Here is a 12,562-nt window from a genome sequence, read left to right on the forward strand (position 1 = left end):
TAGTGCTGAGTACAGGGGCAGGATTACTTCCCTAGTCCTATTCACCACACCATTCCCGATACAAGCCAGGATGCCATTGGCCTTCTTGGACACCTGTGGCCAAGACAAGGGACATGGACAGGCTTAAGAGGTGGGCCCATGCCAACCTCATGAAGTTCAACAAGGCCATGTGCAAGGTCCTGAAATCCCAAGCAAAGATACAAGTTGGGCAGAGAATGATTTGTGAGCATCCCTGAGGAGAAGGATTTGGGGATGCTGGTTGATGAAAGATTCAACATGAGCTAGAAATGTGCGCTTGCAGCCTAGAAGGCCAACTGTATCCTGGGGTTCATCAGGAGAAGTGTCACCAGCAGGTTGACGGAAGGGATTCTGAATCTCTACTCTGTTCTTGTGAGACAACAACTGAAGCATTAAGTCCAGATCTGGAGCCCCAGCTCAAGAAGGACATGGAGTTGCTGGAGCAAGTCCAGAGGAGGAGGACAAAGATGATCAGAGGGCTGGAGGACCTCCCTACAAGGACAGGCTGAGACAGCCAGGGCTCTTCAGCTTGGAAAACAGAAGGCTCCAAGGAAACCTTATAGCGGCTTTCCAATACCCAAAGGGAGCCTACAGGAAAGCTGCAGAGGAACCTTTTAAAAAGGCATGTAGCGACAGGACGAAGGAAAATGTTTTTAAGCTGGAAGAGAGTAGATTTAGACTAGGTATTAGAAAGAAATTCTTTACTGTGAGGGTGGTGAGACATTGGAACAGGTTGCCCAGTGAGGCTGTGACACCATTAAAGTTAATCTTACTGTAATAAAAGTGGACAAATATGTTTTTCTATGCTTTTTGTTTCTTGTTTTAATATTTATTGCCTAGTATGTTATTAGCATGTATCAGAAGTCAGAAGACTTGGTTGCAAATTTTAGGGAGAACACCCTGTGTTCACTCTCTGACAAATGGAAAAAAAATATATTTCACACCTTGTGAGACTTTAGCAGTCTCAAGTGACTGCTAATGTGAGCCAGGAAAACGTTTTTAGAGACAATTGAGCCACAGGGAGGATCCAAATATCCCTTCCTTAACCTAACGGACTAGATCACTCCTGGAAAAATGTCATGAAAAGAATGTTGTGGAGGGAGTGGGGGGATCTGGTGTCATTTCTTTTGATTTGGCGGGTCTCTGCTATCCCAGCAAGATTTGGCTAGGGTCTGGTATCTCAATTAGTCCTGGAATTGGAGCCAACTACAGCTATCAAGAGGTTCTAGAGGAGATTGTCCCTTCTGCTTTTTCTTTGATGCTATAAATAGGAGCTAGGGGAGACCAACCTGGCCCTTCTTTCTGCTGCTACTTCTGTTCTTCTTTCTAGGACATGCAAAACAGTCCCATCGCTAGGCCCAGCACCAGACTCAGGACTTCAGATTTCTCTCTTTCGTCTCTTTCTCTCTTTTCCAGTCTTTCTCTTGAAATTGTTAAGTAGCCCAAAGCTTACTTGAATTTCCTATAAAACCTCACAGCTTAGGTAAACATTGCAGGGAAGTTGGACTAGATGACCTTTATGGGTCCCTTCCAACTCAAAAGATTCTATGATTATGTGATAGTGCGATGGACAGACAGATAAATATGAGCTAACTAATAAATAAAGAGTAACTAAGTAATGAGGAGAAATAATGAAGGATTAAGTGGTTGGGGAAATATAATTAATTGGCTTCTGAGAAACACTACTGTTCAATAGTTCATTTTCATAATCCTTTCCAGTGTTATTTGCTGGTGAAATACTGGGGAGAAACCACTACTTGAATTTGTCACCTAATAGGCAGAAATAGAGAAAGCACAAAATTGTCCGTCTTTTTTTTTCTTCTTACAAGATAATGTTCAACCATATAGAGTTTTAGGAACAATGACTGGATCACATTTCAAGATTTTTATCACTCCTTTTTAACTAAAAATCTATAAATTCTTTAAAGGTCATGGACTGAAAGAAGTGCTCTTTTTTTCTGGTCAAAACAATCTCAGGCAAAATAGAATATATCAGCGGACAATAGGTGTCTGCAATAGGAAAGCTCTTATGTGTAAAATGGATATTTATTTATTATAACTTTTTATTACAATTGAATTACATTAATTTCAGAGATTAAAATGCAAGAAGTGCTAGCTACTATAAATTCAGAAGCCTATCTAATTCATCACAGACTTCAGCATTCCTCTTACAACTGTCCAAGCCTTCAGAGTGGAGAAGTGCTTCCGTTAAGATTTTTTTTTTTCTGTATGAACAGAAAGAAAGTCAAAATAGAGTGTTTCGTTGTTGTTGTTTTTAATAATTGTTTGTTATTTGGTTGATTGTGAGTTTTCTGTTGTTGTTTTCTTATACCATGTACAAGTTGTTAGTTGTTTGCTAAGGAACAGTTAATCTTGAGAATGAAATTAGCAGCCTAGCTTATGTGCTGGATGTGTTAATTTTACATCACCCACTTTTCTTCACCCACAGACACATTGTATGCAGAAATAGTGCCTTGTTTAGAAATCTCAGCCCAAAAACCAAAAGTCTGCTTATCCCCACCAAAATAATTTGTCAGTGAAACTGATTTGGAAAAGACATCATTTAATTCATTGCAAGAGTTCTCCCAAAAAATGAGTTGTGTCATGGAACTAGAAAGAAAAGAAGTGGTTTTTTTGTTTGTTTGTTTGTTTGTTTTTCCCCTGTGGCTGAAAATAGAACCTGTTGTTTGATGAGACAAAGGACTTTATAAAATTAAGTGTTACAGCACCATCTGGTGACTCCTATTTAATATCTTATTCATAAGTGCAAATCCTGTTTGTGTTAAGTAATATCGTTAGAAACTGTTTCAATCTTATGTTGAAGCATACGCACTATAACAATTACTCAATTGCTCTTCCATGTTTCATAATTCTAATGTGTTATATCTTTGTGGTAGAGACTGATTATTGGCCTAGAAGATGGACAGTAAGCCTTAACCAATAGCTCCAAAGAAAAATAGTTTAAATGTTATTAGAAAAGAAAGGTTGGTACTATTATTTAAGAGAAGTTCAGTGTGTGCCATTCTAGTATTCAAATAAAAATGTACTTAGGTGACACTTGCAAATCATTTCAATTCATATATTTTTTGTCAGTTATATCACTAGTTGTCTAAAGAAGTAATGAAGACACTTACAAACTTAGTTTGTATAACCAGAAACCATTCTTACCTGAATCATAGGAAAAAAAAAAAAATGTTTGGAAGGAATGTTTTGTTCAGGCCACACCTTGCTACTGCAAGAAAACTTGTAGTTTGGTTTCTGTTTCTCTGAAAATAATAGTTAACTAATCCTGAGGGTAGAAGAACATAAACATGTGCATATTTCCTCTTTTGTACTGAAAAATTCAGGCCAGCAAGTACTGAAAGCCCAGTAGTCAAATAATCGTATGTGGAAAACCAATTTCTCCAAGTAGAAAAATTAAAGAGAAATTTATTATTATTATTATTGTTTTATTTTTTAGTATAGTTTTGCCTTCTGCAAGCATGTTGATTTGTTAAGACTGATATATTTTGTTGCTGTAAGCAAACGAGGTTATTTAATTTGTCTGGAAAATTATATACTACAAATTCTAAATGTCACTGTTTGTTTAGCGAGCCCTTTCTTATCCCTCCTTACTGTCTTAGATTCCATGCTTCCCTTGAATTGTTTATCCCTTGAAGTTTTAGTCAATGAATATTGGTAGGTAGAAGATGATTCCTTCTTTGTACATTTAATTTCCTTTCCACATTTTGCTACTTTCCTTTCTTTCTTTCTTTCTTCCTTTCTTCCTTCCTTCCTTCCTTCCTTTCTTTCTTTCTTTCTTTGTTTCTTTCTATTCTTGAATAACTGCTTTATTGATATCTACTTTTTAATTTATTTTGCTTTTAGCAAGTTTCTTATGCCTTTTTTGTTTGTTTGATTAAAATAAATTTCTAAGCCTCCTTTATCCAAACTTATGCTCTTCAGTCTTTCTGATTTCAAATTATCAGTTGAATTAACATCTGGCTTTAAGAGAACTAGGTGTGCTAAGTGAACAAAATTTCTTCTATATGAAACTTTACCAACTTACAACAGACTTTCAAGTTGATCTATTGGAAAGGAATAGATGGACAAAAAGGGAGTTTCTTGTAGTCATATTTTTTACACACTATTTGTTCTATCAATTTGTGTGTGAAGTAGACAAGGTAATATTACTGCATTCTTCTATTCATCCATATAAATAATCAAATAATTGCTTAGTCTCAAACGGATCTTTGTTGATCATTTGTTTCAACCTGTTGCTCAGATGAAGGTCACTAATGAATTCAGACTAGATTTTGCAGGTTTTTTGTACAGTCAAATCTTGAAAACCTCCAAGGACTGAAATTGCCTCTGGGTAACTTGTTGCATGCTTATTTATCCACGTAGTGATATTTTCTCTTATATCTGTTCAGAATATCAGCTGTCAGAATTTATGAGAATTTTATCTTATGCTATGCACCTCAGCAAAGACTTTGGTTTCACCTTTTCTGTAACTTCTTCTCAAGAACTGTGGCACTGCTATTAGATCCCCTTAAACCACCTCTTGGGTACTGAACAAGCTCTACTCACTCAGTTGTTCCTCACAGTTCAGTAACCTTAATATTCTAGATATGTTTCAGATAGCAAGAAGAAAGAATTTAAATACTATCCTTTATTAAGAGTTTTTGACTTCAGCTCGTAGTGGTGACACATCTCATCACCAGTAATGATGCAATCTAGAAAACTATCACTTTCAGGCTCATAATTGCTCAGTTAATGCTGGTAAACTTGCATAAGGTGATCTTTCACTTTCTATGTGATCATTTATGGGACCCACCTGGTTTTGTGATATTCCAACATTGCCTCCATCGTTCCCAATGCGCTGAAGCTGATATTCAGTTCTGTACACAGTTCCCTGATTATAATGCACTGATTAGCATGAGTACGCTGAAGCTGATATTCTTAATTTTTGTTATGAAGTGCTCATATCTGTCTGAAATGTGGCTTATCTTTCATATTGCTGTTGCCACTGCTGAAATGCACCCACTGCCCCATTGTGCTAACATTCATTTTTTTGGTCTCCATAAATACTCAGCAAGCACTGATGAATATCAGTGAGTCCCATTTCTTTTGCATGGAGGAGATCAATGACACAACTTCATATGCACTTCCACGGCAGATGCCATTTTGTCAGACTGCCCCTCTGCTGTCATCTGTCACATGCCAATAAAATGTAATGGAATACTGGTGGCAAGGTTCAATCTCTACTACCATACAACTAACATCTACATTTGATGTTGTGAGCCTACCTAATAACACGGAAAGCATTAGTTTTGGAGCAACCATCACAGCTTCATGATAGCGCTATCTATTTCTGTTTGCTCACTGTCCACTATGCCCACTAGTTCTTTACACTTTCTTCACGAATTGTAAGTAAGAAGACCTTACTACTTGCCTCTGTGACAACGTAAGAGATTATTCTTTTGCATCATTGTCTCAAAGCTTGCTGAGGGACACAGATGAACAAGTCCAAGCAAGTCCAGGTCAATGGTTGCGAAATCCTTGATCTGAGAGACACAGATGGACAAGGCCAGGGGCAATGAGAGAGAGATAAGCCAGAGCTTAATGTCCAGGAACTAGTCTTTTGTGTGGGCTTATCTCAAGGGAGATAGCCATCTCAGGAGGTGCTGCATATGACTGTTACCCAAGCACCCAGGAATGCCATGTTTGCAGAAGTAGGAGGATAAAAAAGGGACGAACAACCATGAAGAAAAGGTTTCTGACAACAGATTCCTCACAAAGAAGGGGTTTTCTGACAACAGATTCCTCATGCTGAGGAAGAGAGAGGTTTTCTGAAAACAGAATCCTCACGACCTGAGACCTGCATGCTGAAGAAGAACATGAAGGTTTCTGACATGAGAAGCCTCTCCTTTCTGACCCGCATCTCCCTTGCTCTGCACTCTACCTGCTTGCTGCCTAAGGCTGGCCATTCTGCTGCTGCTCTCCTCCCCATGAAGGTGTCTTCCATCAGATCCCTCAGTACAGAATGCCTGTGTGCTGACGGACTTTCCAAGGCCTGCTACCGGAGACCTGCTGCTTCCTCCTGGACTTCTTCCTGGACCTACCTGATACCTGCACCTTCTTGTTGCCCAAGACTGGCCATGCTGCTGCTGCTCTCCCCCTGTGCTTTTGCCCCGGACTGTCGGAACATCATGCAACGGGAATGCTGCTGGATTCTGGTGGTGACTATCCCTGCTTTACGCAATTCTTGCCTCTTTCCTATTTTTTCCACTGCCCGCCTTCTCTTCCCCATCACTCTAAATCGTCCGTCCTCCCCTTCCCCACTTTCCTGATTAAGATTTGTAATTAACTGGTCAGACCAACATTTGAACCATTGTTTCTTAATCTCATGCCGTGTATACATATCAAAGAACTTCCTCTCTGTCTTGTAAATGGGAGTGAGACAGACAACTGTGCATTTGGATAAGTGGGACTTTCTGAAGTTTTGAGGACATTTCTCTGAAAGTAGCTTAATAGAGGAATAAAAAATGAGTGAAATAGCAAAAAAGACATTTGCAGAAGTCTAAACTGGAAAGCTACTGAGAAGACCAGAGTGTAAATATACTGCCGAGTCCATATATTATTGGATTAGTCTAACAATTCTGAAGGGCTTCCGGTATTGCAGCACCCTGAATCTCTAGCATAGGTAACAATAAGTTCAAGTAAATAATCTTCAAGCATAGTTTGGGTATTTCTACATTTTCTTTTTAACTCATTTAATTTACATTGAACAGGCTTGAATTTTCTCTGTGTACAAATTTAACTAAATGTTATAATATTTTGTTTTTTATATAGTAAACAAAAATGTTTATTATTTTTGTGTGTTTGGATTTTTTGCTTGGTTTGGGTTTTGTTTTAAATTAGATTAATTTAGATTGTTTCTGAAGTATTGGATGTAAACAATAGAAGGAAAGAGCGAATGGATTCCCTTCAACATTTTTATTGACTCAAATATGGCGAATACAAAGCCAAGGTCTCGTTCTCATGCCCTCTAGTGGGGCATCCATGTGTATTCACATTGCTTTCACTATTCCTTCCCACTAAACAGTGTAGTATTCATAAGACATCATGAAGCACTTCCTGAGCCATGCTGTCCCTCAGAAGATGAGTCAAACTTGGCAGAATAAAGCTGATTTATACTGACCATTGCCATTCTATGCAGCATGCTGAATATCAAAACCAAAAATATATAATTGCATACAACTAGCTCTGCCTATGTTTGGTCTATTACTGTAGACATTCCAATTACAACTTTAGTTTGGAGTTTGAGACCATTTAGCAATTCCTCTGGAGTAAAAGGAAGAAATATTTTTTATTCACATAGGTCCATAGCTATGAATATCTGAACTTTACTCCAGTTCCACTTTGTTTTTGTTTTGATTCACTGTACACTGACAGAAAAAAGGAAGCTGTGTGGAGATAATCATAAAGACATCGGTTATATACACTGTCTACATATACAAAAAGACAGAGTTAAGCTTGCTTCTTCAGAGTTGTAAATGCTATTTTTATGTGGTTTTGCATTATATGCTTTTCATATAATAGCATATTTCAAATAAGCTTATATATTTAATTCTAGTTCCAGATCCTTAGAAAACTATACCTAACATTCACACATAACTAGTCATTGAATAAGAATATAAGCATAGCATTTAAGAGAATGCACATACTTATCCAAGTAAAGGAATATCTAGTATAACTGTATACGGTTTATCTGATACTTTATATAATGATTTATTAATGTAATATTAATAAATTATATTAAATATTAATAAATCAATGTATTAATAATAATTTGTATAATGTTTATATATATAATACTGTTTATCAATGGCATGAAACATTTGCAGAAAACGAACAACAAAAAATTAATATTCAGTCTTCCTTTCATTTATGTGTTGTAAAAGGAGAAATTATCTTCCAAATTGTTCCAAGATTAAGAGTTTGTATTTTTTTCATCTTTTCTTCTTCAGATACCATGCATAGCTTTCTGACTGTCACATGCATTTGCCCTTTATCAGCAGGTTGTGGAATCTTACATACCTGGGTAGACACCCTACCCAAAAGCACCAAATGTTTCCTTTACTAACAGACCTCAGGGAAAAGAAGAACTAGTTATGAATTTTTAGCACATTGGAAGAAATCAATAACAGAATACCAGTGAGGCTTTTTTTGTTTTTGTTTGTTTTAAATCTAGACTCTCTAAACATATATCTTATACAAAATTATTACATCTCCCAAAAATTTAGCTCAAGCTGTAGGTAGCTCACTTACTTTTTCCATTTTTTTTATTATTGGATTTTAAAGGATTTCCAGGCTCATCTTCTTAAGTCTCTGAATTTTCAACAGATGCAATTTTTAAAGCCAAACATAAATCATACTTTTCTCAAAACACAAGAACAACTAACCAGCCCCCCCAAAAGCCACTTAAAAGCTCATATGCCTCTTTCAAAATTATCAGTTAAACTTAGGGGTTTATCAGTAGTGATAAAACATTATCTGAAAAAAAAAAAAAAAAAAAAAAAAAGCAATATCACCAAGAATGAAAATATTTACATAAGTGCCAGTTTGTGGCAGTTTGCAGTAAATATCTTTCTTTTTTCTCTGAAAATTAATATTTTACTGTGCTTCATATACTTTTAAAATTATATATATTTAAAACATCAAATAAAGTTGATGTCTTGCAATTTAAAGATTTATGTGTCTTATAAAAAAAAAAAAAAAAAAAAAGTCAACATACCTTTCTGAACATTCAAATATCTTACTATTTTTCTTGTCCCAAAAATCCTTAATGGGGTCTGAAAGCTTGAACATTGATTGAAGTTTGTGTACTCAGGAAGTAGCAGCTACTAAAATTTAGCTACTGAAAGGAACATAATTAAGCAGATCTCTTAACTCTAAGGAATTCCAGATATGTCAACCTCTGTAGTGATACTAAATATCTTGCTGAACTGCTCATAAAAACACATATCAGGAGTTATTGTAACTTTGGTATAACTCTTTTCAAATATAAAGAGAAAACTTAACAATAAAAAACAAGAAATACAATAAGAGTTCTTGCCCTATTTAGCAAAGACAGGAATGGGAAATAATTTACACTTTTTTTTTTTTTTATGTGAAAACTTGGTCACAAGGAACATAATTTGCATAAGATATAAAGGTTTTTTCTGTGAAATCTAGCTGTAGTAACCAGTGAAATTCCTAATAGATGTCTTAATAATAAGAGACAGACATTCATACCTATGTTCATACAGCTTAGGCATATTAATATAAACTGAAAATTCTTATTAAAAAAAAAAAAAAGTGGTTTGTTTCCTTGTTTAATTACAGTAGTGAAATACTTCTAGCACAAACTGTTATAGTTGATGCTGATGTCCCTTACTAGAGTACAGAGGACATAACTAGATAACCGTCTCCTCATTAACAGTAATTCATTTAGTAACAAAGTATGCAATTTCATTAGCATTTATTTGTTTAGTTAAGTTATAAGGACAGGACCAGAAAGCAGTAAATACAGCAAATGGAGGAAGGCAAGAGACAGATAATGCTAAGAATCAGATAGGAAATATCAGCTGAACACAGAAAATAAAATAGAGAGTTGTGGGGAAATAGAGAATGAGTAGAGCCTACTGATCTCTGTGGAATAGAGACTGGCACTGTGTAGATAGAGAGTATGGTTGTACTGGCCATGTTAGGATAAGACTGAAATAAAAATTCTTATAATAAAGACAAATCATTGAGAAATTGGTAGTTTAGACAGGCATAGCTGAAGAAAATCAAATCCATCTTGATAAAGGATAAGTTCCTCCAATACTTGAGGGTAATGCTAAAAGCAGCAAATAGCTGTGATATCTCCTGCTAGTGTCTTCCCTTGTGATTTTTATATCTGCATTGTTCTTAGCTATGCAGTCAGCTCAAGTTGCAAAGGATGTATTGTTTGTGATAACAAAGTACACAGCTGAACTCATGTACTGATTTGGATTAACAGCTTATTAGAGAAAGGTGTTACAAATTGTTAGGAAAATTTCTGCTACAATGAGTTTGCTCAATCATTGTTATTCCAAAAAGAGACAGAGGAGAGCTTTCTGTATTTGAATAAAGGGAGAGTGTCTCCAAGTACTTCCAGACACAGTCCCAGTCCCTCTTTTGTCCCAGTACCCTGATCCTAGTGAGCCCTTCTTCCTTGCACCATTGCCTGAGGTACTCGGGGTTCACATTCTTCTAGATTTTCTTGTCAGCCATCCCCCCAGTAGGTACTCCTCTTTGTTCCCTTTGTTTATACATGTGTTTTAATCTGGGTTCAGAGTTTGTTGTTTTGCCCAACTACAACTGTCTTTGTATCCTGTAAAGTCTATCACTCTTTGTTCTGCACAGCAAAAAATATTTACATGCAGGTGCTAAGCTATCATCTCCTGCCATATACTTGCAATATAAGTTGGTTTAACCAGATCCTTGTTACTCAAACTCTTCACAACTTCTTCTTTATCTTATTTTGCAGGGCCCCCCTGTCCTTCTTTTGTTCTTCCCAAATTTTCTTTTGCAAGGACACTTCAGCTGTTCACAAATCAAAAATTTGTGGTCAAAGATTATTAACAGGCAAATAAAGCAATCAGATGGCAAATAAGAATTTAAAAAATATAAAATTCTTCATAGCACAACTTGAGATTCACCATAATATGGGGTGTTCAGACATGCTTCCAACCAGAACCTGATCCTACTTGTTGTACAGAATACACTTGTGTTACAACTGATGTCATGAAGTAATGAAAGAATACTTCAATCTTCCACAAAATATCTGTAAGGATTTTAAGTTGTATAAGCAAAAAATTTCAGGGGAGGAAAAAAAAATATTGAACATTAGGATGGTCAATTAGTGTGACAAAGGCATGGAGACTTCACATATATTATTTTATAGGTGCACACAGTGACACCCTGGTGTCCCATTTGCACTAATACTAAGTAGTCATAGCTGCAGTTAAAGCCAGTGGATCCATGCTATGAACAAAACTCTTACAGGAAGCTGATTTCCTTTAAAAATCAAGATTTCTACAAATCAGTTTGGACACATAAATATCAGTGCATCTTTTCAGGCTCCATCTAAGTTCTACTTCTGAGACAATCTCTTCTTCAGTAAGGAGTGTAAAAAAAATAGATAAGGTATTGAATCATTCAGATTGTAGAGGGATAAAATTATAGGAAAGCCCATGAAGATAATTACTAAATATGCCAAGTCTATCTTTAAAAGGAAGTTGGAGTAGTGTGCTGTAAATAATTGACTAAGATGTTAAATAATTAAGAGAAAAAGTACTAAATTACTGCACATTTTTAAAATACTATCCATTTGCTGTATGAAGTGTCTACAATAAAAAATAATTTAATAAAATGATTGTTACAGCTGTACAATCATGCTCAAAAAGGATGCAATTATGACTGAACAGACAATTTTGACTTTTTAGAACTTGAGTTTTTAGTTTGTGTTTAATCCTTCTAATTTTGCTTTTCAATATATACACCGTCTAGAAAATGTCATTCCAGATTGAATGTTTTTTTTTTTTCTGTTACATTTTAATTTACTATTCCTTCCTCTTTGCCCAAAGTCCTTGTATTCTTATTCTTGTTGTTGCTAAATATTACTTGAATTAAATAGATTCAAAGTTTCTTCTATTTGCAAAAAATAAAAATATAAAAACATAAAATAATAACAGTATTTAAGAGTAATACTTTGTCTGAAATATTTTGTCTTCATATAGTTTTGGAAGGATTCATAAAGACCTAATGTAAACAAACAATCAAACAACAACAACAAAAAAAACCAACCAACCAAGCAACAACAACAAAAAACAACCAAACAACAACAACAAAAACCAGAAAGTATTTGGTATTAATTTGACTGAACTTTTTATAATTTTTTTATCTTGAGATAATGGAAAGGGGGACATTAACTTTTTCATTTGTTGTTTATAGTTCTAGGGATAGTCCAAAGCGTAAGTATTATTGTTTGCTTGTTTGTTTTTGTTGTTGTATTTTTTTCACCGTTGTTGCTTTTGCCTTAAAGAGATCCATTACTTCATTTCAGAGAAGAAAACTACAACTGAATACTAGAAACATATAGAAGATTTATTTTTTTTTTCCCCAAGAGTTTTTTTAATATGCCTTAAGTATTTTGAGAAAGACATTTTTTTTTTTCCTTGGTGTAATCTCTAAGCCAAATTTAAAATAACAGGAAAAATATCCCTTCATGTATGTATGATAAATAAAAATGGTGCATCTCCTTATTTCACTTCGGTATTTATAAAAGCCTAACTAATGCAGATGATAGAATTGTTACAATAATAATAATGCAAGTGAAAACAAGCACAGGTTGTATCATTTTGTTTCACATTTGTTTTTTTCCTATAATTTGCATCTTCCAATAATTTGTATGCCTGTAATGCACCAGTTTGTGCAAAGACAGTACTTTGCATTCAAAACTTTCATACAAACAGCTGTGGATATTTATATTGTT

The sequence above is a fragment of the Gallus gallus genome, chromosome 1 (genome assembly GCF_016699485.2).
Source record: "Gallus gallus isolate bGalGal1 chromosome 1, bGalGal1.mat.broiler.GRCg7b, whole genome shotgun sequence".
In the NCBI taxonomy this organism is placed as follows: Eukaryota; Metazoa; Chordata; class Aves; order Galliformes; family Phasianidae; genus Gallus; species Gallus gallus.